The sequence below is a fragment of the Anas platyrhynchos genome, chromosome 31 (assembly GCF_047663525.1).
Source record: "Anas platyrhynchos isolate ZD024472 breed Pekin duck chromosome 31, IASCAAS_PekinDuck_T2T, whole genome shotgun sequence".
Taxonomy (NCBI): Eukaryota; Metazoa; Chordata; class Aves; order Anseriformes; family Anatidae; genus Anas; species Anas platyrhynchos.
In genome coordinates this window covers 1,722,501-1,730,769 of record NC_092617.1, presented here as the reverse complement: position 1 = coordinate 1,730,769, position 8,269 = coordinate 1,722,501, and positions in this window count along the sequence as shown.

The window sequence follows — 8,269 nt, the reverse complement described above, 5'->3', positions numbered from 1 at the left end:
CCTGGTCATGCTTTGCATTTTTTTTTTTTTATTTTTATTTGATGTTCAATTCCATGCTTTCTGTTTTCCTTTTATGTCTTTTTCTTGTGTTTTCTCTGGCCGTGCTTTGCTTTTCCAGGCGCTGGATGTCATTGCTTTTCCCTATTGTCGTGGTTCCGCTCGAGTGGGCAGCTGAGCTCCACCACAGCCGCTCTCTCACTCCCCCTCCTCAAAGAGGAATGGGGAGAAAATCTGTGAAAGGGGCTCAAGGATTGGGATAAGGACGAGAAAATCACGCAATAATTAGTGTAACGGGCAAAACAGACTCAGCATAAGAAGACAGATAGTAAGATTTATTGCTCATTACTAACAAGCTAGAGAAGTGAGAAACAAAGGAAAGAAACCAAAAGCACCTCCCCCCCCATCCACCCTCTTCCACCTCCTCCCCCCGAGCGGCGCAGGGGAACGGGGGAATGGGGGTTATGGTCAGTCTACAGCACTTCTTCTCTGCCGCTCCTTCTTGGTCACTCTCGTCCCCTGTGCTGTGGGGTCCCACCCACGGGATGCAGTCCTTGACGAACTGATCCGGCGTGGGCTTCCCACAGGCAGCAGCTCTTCCAGAACTGCTCCAGATATGGGTCCGTACCACGGGGTCCATCCCTCAGGAGAAAACTGCTCCAACCCGGCTCCCCTACGGGCAGCAGCTCCTGCCAGATCACCTGCTCCTGCGTGGTCTCCTCTCCACGGGCTACAGGTCCGGCCCGGAATCTGCTCCGGCAGGGGTCTTCCACAGGCGGCAGCCTCCATCGGTGCAGGGCCACCTGCTCCACCGTGGTCTCCTCCACGGGCTGCAGCGTTGGAACCCTGCTCCACCGTGGTACTCCATGGGCTGCAGGGGGACATCCTGCTTCACCATGGTCCTCACCACAGGCCGCAGGGGACTTCTGCTCCGGCGCCTGGAGCACCTCTCCCCCTCCTTCTACACTGACCTTGGCACCTGCAAGGCTGTTTCTCACTCCCTTGACTCTCCCGGCTGCTGTGGCGCAGCAATTTTTCCCTGTCTTAAATATGCTCTCACAGAGGCGCAAAACAACATCGCTTATTGGCTCAGATCTGGAAAAAAATGGGGCCCTTCCCAAACATGGGGCGGCTTCTAGATCTTTCTCACAGAAACCACCCCTATGGCCCCCTGCTACCAAAACCTTGCCATGTAAACCCACTACACCTATGCCGCTAGGTCTTTTCCCTAGCAGGGCTTTGCTTTGTCTTGCTCAGCTTTCATCCGCATTGCTCTGCTCTCCTGTGCTGTGCTAGGCTTCCTTTGGGGACTGTCTCGCTGATTTTGCTGCCGAGTCGATTGGTAAATTTATGAACGCATAAACCGTCAGAAACAGAACTTGGCCTCCCCGCAGCCCAGCCACTGTCCCCTCAGAACTGGCGCGTGTGGGCAGCAGGCCTGGCCAGCCGACATGGTCCATTCTTTGTCCCCAGCCATGCGGCGAGCTGCCAGGTGGGCCCCACTGCTCGTTGTGTGTCTGAGGTTCTCGACGACAGTAAGTAACTACATGATTCCCACAACTACGGTGGAAGAAATCCACAACAACAACAACAACTACAAAATAGATAGAGATATATAAAACCAGCTAAGGCAAGACATGGTTCTTGCCCACCGTCACGGTGGACCAGGAGATGTGAAGGAGGCTGGGGAGAGGGCGATCAGGGTACAGCCACTGTCCAAGTCTGGCTGCCACCTGCACACAACATGAGGGCCCTCCGGTCTGCCCCCCACAGACACTTGGAACCCAAAGGAGTGCTGGCTGCCAGCTCGCTACGTTCGCTTTGCTTCTCTTTGTTTTTCCTTGCTCCGTTTTGCCTTGCTATGTTTTGCCTTTTCTGGCCATGTTTTGCTTTTTTTTTTTTTTTTTTTTTTTTTTAATTGTTCATTGCATTCTTTTGTTTTCCTTTTGGACCTTTTTAACGTGTTTTTAGAGGCCGTGCATTTCTTTTCCAGGCCGTGCTTGTCATTGCTTTTCCCTATGCCGCTAGGTCTTTTCCCTAGCAGGGCTTTGCTTTGTCTTGCTCAGCTTTCATCCGCATTGCTCTGCTCTCCTGTGCTGTGCTAGGCTTCCTTTAGAGACTGTCTCACTGATTTTGCTGCCGAGTCGATTGGTAAATTTATGAACGCATAAACCGTCAGACACAGAACTTGGCCTCCCCGCAGTCCAGCGACTGTCCCCTTGGAACTGGAGGCTGGGTGCAGCAGGCCTGGCCAGCCGACATGGTCCATTCTGTGTCCCCAGCCATGCGGCGAGCCGTCAGGGGACCCCTAAGTGCTACTCGTGTGGTGATAGTGTTCAGTGAGAATTTCAACGAGAATATGTAACTACGTGATTCCCACAAGTACGGTGGTAGAAATCCACAACAAACAACAAAAAAATGTATATAGATATAAAACCAGCTAAAGCAAGACATGGCTCTTGCCGGGTGTCACGGTGGACTAGGAGCTGTGAAGAAGGCTGAGGAGCGGGCGATCGGGGTACAGCCACTGTCCAAGTCTGGCTGCCACCTGTACACAACATGGAGCCCTCCGGTCTGCCCCCCACAGACACTTGGAACCCAAAGGAGTGCTGTCCGCCAGCTCGCTACGTTCGCTTTGCTTCTCTTTGTTCTGCCTTGCTTTGCTTTGCTTTGCTCTTCCTGGCACAGTTTTGCTTTCCCATCCCTCCTTTCCTCTGCTGTTCTTGCCCCTGCTTTGCCTCAGAGTGTTTTGCTCTTTCTCTCCTGGAAATACTTTGCATTTCCTTGTGCTACTTTCCTTTGCTCTGCTTTGACTTGCTCAGCTTTCCCTTCCCTGGCCATGCTTCCAGTTGCTTTATCAGGCCATGCTTTCCTTGGTTTAGCTTTGGTTTATAGACCTGGCACTGCTCTGCCTTTCCTACCCATGCTGTGCTTTGCCTTGCCTCAAACTGCTTTGTTTTCATTTGTTTGCTTTGTCTTTCCTGCTTACGCTTTGCTTTCCCTTTTGCTACTTTCCTTAGCTCTGCTTTGCCTTCCCTGGCCTTGCTTTCGTTTGCTTTATCAGGCCATGTTTTCCTTTGTTTAGCTTTGCTTTGCTCTGCTTTGCTTTGCTTTGCCTTTCATCTTTTATTCGTTTTCCTTTTTTTTTTTTAATTTATTTATTTATTTATTTATTTATTTATTTATTTATTTATTTCATGTTCCTTGCATGATTTGTTTTCATGTTGGACCTATCTGATGTGTTTTTACAGGCCGTGCTTTGCTTTTCCAGGCCCTGGTGGTCACTGTTTTTCCCTATGCCTAGCAGGGCTTTTCCTTGTCTTGCTCAGCTTTCATCCGCATTGCCTTCCTCTCCTGTGCTGTGCTAGGCTTCCTTTGGAGACTGTCTCACTGATTTTGCTGCCGAGTCGGTTGGTAAATTTATGAACACATAAACCGTCAGACACAGAACTTGGCCTCCCCGCAGTCCAGCGACTGTCCACTCGGAACTGGCGCGTGTGGGCAGCAGGCCTGGCCAGCCGACATGGTCCATTCTTTGTCCCCAGCCATGCGGCGAGCTGCCAGGTGGGCCCCACTGCTCGTTGTGTGTCTGAGGTTCTCGACCACAGTAAGTAACTACATGATTCCCACAACTACGGTGGAAGAAATCCACAACAACAACAACAACAACAACAACAACAACAACAACAAAAACAGATAGAGATATATAAAACGTCACGGTGGACTAGGAGCTGTGAAGGAGGCTGGGGAGAGGGCGATCAGGGTACAGCCACTGTCCAAGTCTGGCTGCCACCTGTACACAAAATGGAGGCCCTCCGGTCTCCCCCCCCACAGCCACCTGGAATCCAAAGGAGGGCTGGCCGCCAGCTCGCTACGTTCGCTTTGCTTCTCTTTGTATTGCCTTGCTCTGCTTTGCTTTGCTCTTCCTGGCACAGTTTTGCTTTCCCATACCTCCTTTCCTCTGCTGTTCTTGCCCCGGCTTTGCCTCAGATTGCTTTGCTTTTTCTTTCCTGAAAATGTTTTGCATTTCCTTGTGCTACTTTCCTTTGCTCTGCTTTGACTTGCTCAGCTTTCCCTTCCCTGGCCATGCTTCCGGTTGCTTTATCAGGCCATGCTTTCCTTGGTTTAGCTTTGGTTTATAGACCTGGCACTGCTCTGCCTTTCCTACCCATGCTGTGCTTTGCCTTGCCTCAAACTGCTTTGCTTTGCTTTGTTTGCTTTGTCTTTCCTGGTTACGCTTTGTTTTTCCTTTTGCTACTTTCCTTAGCTCTGCTTTGCCTTCCCTGGCCTTGCTTTCATTTGCTTTATCAGGTCATGTTTTCCTTTGTTTAGCTTTGCTTTGCTCTGCTTTGCTTTGCCTTCAATCTTTTATTCTTTTTTCTATTTTTTTTTTTTAATTAATTAATTTATTTATTTATTTCATGTTCCTTGCATGATTTGTTTTCATGTTGGACCTATCTGATGTGTTTTTACAGGCCGTGCTTTGCTTTTCCAGGCGCTGGTGGTCACTGCTTTTCCCTATGCCTAGCAGGGCTTTTCCTTGTCTTGCTCAGCTTTCATCCGCATTGCCTTCCTCTCCTGTGCTGTGCTAGGCTTCCTTTGGAGACTGTCTCACTGATTTTGCTGCTGAGTCGGTTGGTAAATTTATGAACACATAAACCGTCAGACACAGAACTTGGCCTCCCCGCAGTCCAGCGACTGTCCACTCGGAACTGGCACGTGTGGGCAGCAGGCCTGGCCAGCCGACATGGTCCATTCTGTGTCCCCAGCCATGCGGCGAGCTGCCAGGTGGGCCCCACTGCTCGTTGTGTGTCTGAGGTTCTCAACGACAGTAAGTAACTACATGATTCCCACAACTACGGTGGAAGAAATCCACAACAACAACAACAACAACAACAACAAAATAGATAGAGATATATAAAACTAGCTAAGGCAAGACATGGTTCTTGCCCACCGTCACGGTGCACCAGGAGATGTGAAGGAGGCTGGGGAGAGGGCGATCAGGGTACAGCCACTGTCCAAGTCTGGCTGCCACCTGTACACAACATGGAGCCCTCCGGTCTCCCCCCCACAGACACTTGGAACCCAAAGGAGTGCTGGCCGCCAGCTCGCTACGTTCGCTTTGCTTCTCTTTGTATTGCCTTGCTCCGCTTTGCTTTGCTCTTCCTGGCACAGTTTTGCTTTTCCATACCTCCTTTTCTCTGCTGTTCTTACCTCAGATTGCTTTGCTTTTTCTCTCCTGGAAATGCTGTGTTTTTCCTTGTGCTACTTTGCTTTACTTTGCTTTGCTTTGCTTTGCTTTGCTTTGCTTTGCTTTGCTTTGCTTTGCTTTTTCTTTCCTGGGCCTGCTACGTTTTTACTTGTGCGGTCATGCTTTATTTTTTATTTCTTTGCTTCGTGTTCCTGTCAGTGCTTTGCTTTACCTTCTCTGCTCTTCTGTACCTTTCTTAGCCTTGCTGTGCTTTGCTTTGACTCAAACTGCTTTCTTTCCTTGGCTTTCCCTTTCCTGGCACCGCTTTGTTTTTCCCCGTGCTCCTTTCCTTAGCTTTGCCGTCTTTATGAATGCATAAACAAGTTCATGAAACTTGTTTATGAACACATAGAAAAGTTAGCCGGCCTGCAGCCCGACAGCTGTCCCCTCGGAGCTGGCGGGCAGGGACAGGGATCTGGCTACCGGGCCAGGTCTATTTTGTTGCCCACCGTTGTCCGGAGAGCCACCAGGTGGGCTCTGTTGCTATTCGTCTGGGGAGGGGTGTGGGTTGAGAACAACAATAAATAACTACTCGATTCCTAAAACTAAAGGGGGAAACAGATGGAGAAAATACTATTATTATTACTACTACTACTACTATTTTTATTACGTTTTAATGATACTTATTTCTATTACTATTTAATACTTTTATTTCTAATAGCTTTTTAGTAGTATATAATAATAATAATAATAATAATAATAATAATGACAATAACAATTTATATAATGATAAGCAGCTAAAGCAAACCAGCCAGGCAGCCAGCCAAACTGAGTGGCACAGGTGGGGAGCCGTTCACGGCCGAGCAGGAGCCTCTGATGTCAGAGCGAGAGGCGGCCCGAGGCAACCGGGGGCCGCTGCCACACCCTGGCCTTCTCAAACGCCCAGCTCCCCATAACCCAGCGATTTCGACTGACGCTAAGTTAACTACGCATTTTGTTTTGGCAGCACCGTTTTGCTTTGCTTTGCTTTCCCTGGCCCTGCGTTGCTTTGCTTTGCTTTGTATTCGTGGCACTGCTTCGCTTTTCCTGGCCCTCTTTTACTTTGGTTTTTCTGTTCCTCACCATGCTTTGCTTTTTCTGGCCTCGCTTTGTTTCGTTTTGCTTGACTTTGTATTCGTGACACCGTTTTTCTTTCCCTGGACCTCCTTTGCTTTGGTTTCTCTCGCCCTTCTTTGTTTTGCTTTTGCTGGCCCTGCCTTGCTTTGTTTTGCTTTACGTTGTATTCAAGACACCGCTTTTCTTTTCCTGGACCTCTTTTGCTTTGGTTTTTCTCGCCTTTCTTTGTTTTGCTTTTGCTGGCCCTGCCTTGCTTTGTTTTGCTTTACGTTGTATTCAGGACACCGCTTTTCTTTCCCCCACCCCCCAGGAAATCCTTAGCTTAGTTTTTTTTTTTTTTTTTTTTTTTCCTCACCCTTCTTTGTTTTGCTTTTGCTGGCCCTACCTCGCTTTGTTTTGCTTTAGTTTGTATTCGTGACACCACTTTTCTTTTCCTGGACCTCTTCTGCTTTGGTTTTTCTTGCCCTGCTTCGTTTTGCTTTTCCCGGCCCTTCTTGGCTTTGCTTTTCCTTTTGCCTTTTTCTTTTCCCTGGCAGGGCTATGCTTTGTCTCGCTCCGCTTTCCGTTGCATTGCTCAGCTCTGCTTTGCCGTGCTAGGTAGGCTTCTTTTGCAGACCGTCGCACCGATTTGGGCGATGAGTCGATCGGTGTATTGACGAAGGCATAAACCCTCAGGCGCACACCGTGGCCTCCCCGCAGCCCGACGACTGTCCCCTGGGAGCTGGAGGGTGGGGACAGGAAGCCTGGCCACCCACCCAGCACGGTCTATTCCTCATCCCCCGCTGTTCGGCGAGCCGCCAGGTGGGTCCCGCTGCTGCTGTTCGTCTGGGGATGGGGTTGGGTGAGGTTTTTTAGGACGATAAGTGACATTACACGATTCCCAATGATTTTGGTTCGTTTTGCTTTGCTTTACTTTTCCTTGCTTTACTTTTCGTTGCTCTTCCCCGCTTTGCTTTTCCTGCACCTGCTTCGACATGCTTTCCTTAGAACTGCCTATTTTTGGGGGGTTTTGGTTTGTATTCCCGGCACCGAATCCTTTTCTTTGCTCTGCTTTGCTGTTCCTACTCTGCTTTGCTTTTTTGCTCTGTTGATGTGTTTACACACTCGGGAACGCTGGGTCACCTCATTCGGCCTCCCCGCAGCCCGCCAACCGTCCCTTCGCAGCTGGCAGGTGGGGGTGTGGGGGTCGGCCACCCAGCCAAGTCTATTCCAGTACCCCTGCTGACTGGGGAGCCGCCACCTGAGCTCAACTGCCATTTGCCTGAGGAGGCGGGGGGGGGGGGGGGGAGGAGGGGGGAGGAGGAGGGGGAGCTGAGGAGTGGAGGGGGGGGGGAGGTTTTGAAAGACGGTAAGGAATGACAGGATTCCTAAAGCTACAGCAGAAAACAGGCAACGGAACAAACTAATAACAAACATAAAGATAACAGCATTTATTTTCCAAAGCAGCTAAAGCAAAGCGGCCAGGCAGTCAGCCGCACTGAGTGGCACAGGTGGCGAGCCTCTCGCGGCCGAGCAAGAACCTCTGACGTCAGAGCGAGCGGCGGCCCGAAGCAGCCGGGGTCCGCTCTCTCCCCCCGCCCCCTCCCCTCCTCGTGGAGCCACCAGGTCTACTTCTCCCTCCTCCTCCCCGCTGTCTCCCCCCCCCCCCCCCCCCCCTTCCCCCTCCCCGCCTCGTGGAGCCACCAGGTCTACTTCTCCCTCCTCCTCCCCGCTCCCCCCGCCCCCTCCCTCCTCGTGGAGCCACCAGGTCTACTTCTCCCTCCTCCTCCCCGCTGTCTCCCTCCCCCTTCCCCCTCCCCTCCTCGTGGAGCCACCAGGTCTACTTCTCCCTCCTCCTCCCCGCTGTCTCCCCCCCCGCCCCCTCCCTCCTCGTGGAGCCACCAGGTCTACTTCTCCCTCCTCCTCCCCGCTCTCCCCCCCCCCCCCCCCCGCCCCCTCCCGCCTCGTGGAGCCATCAGGTCTACC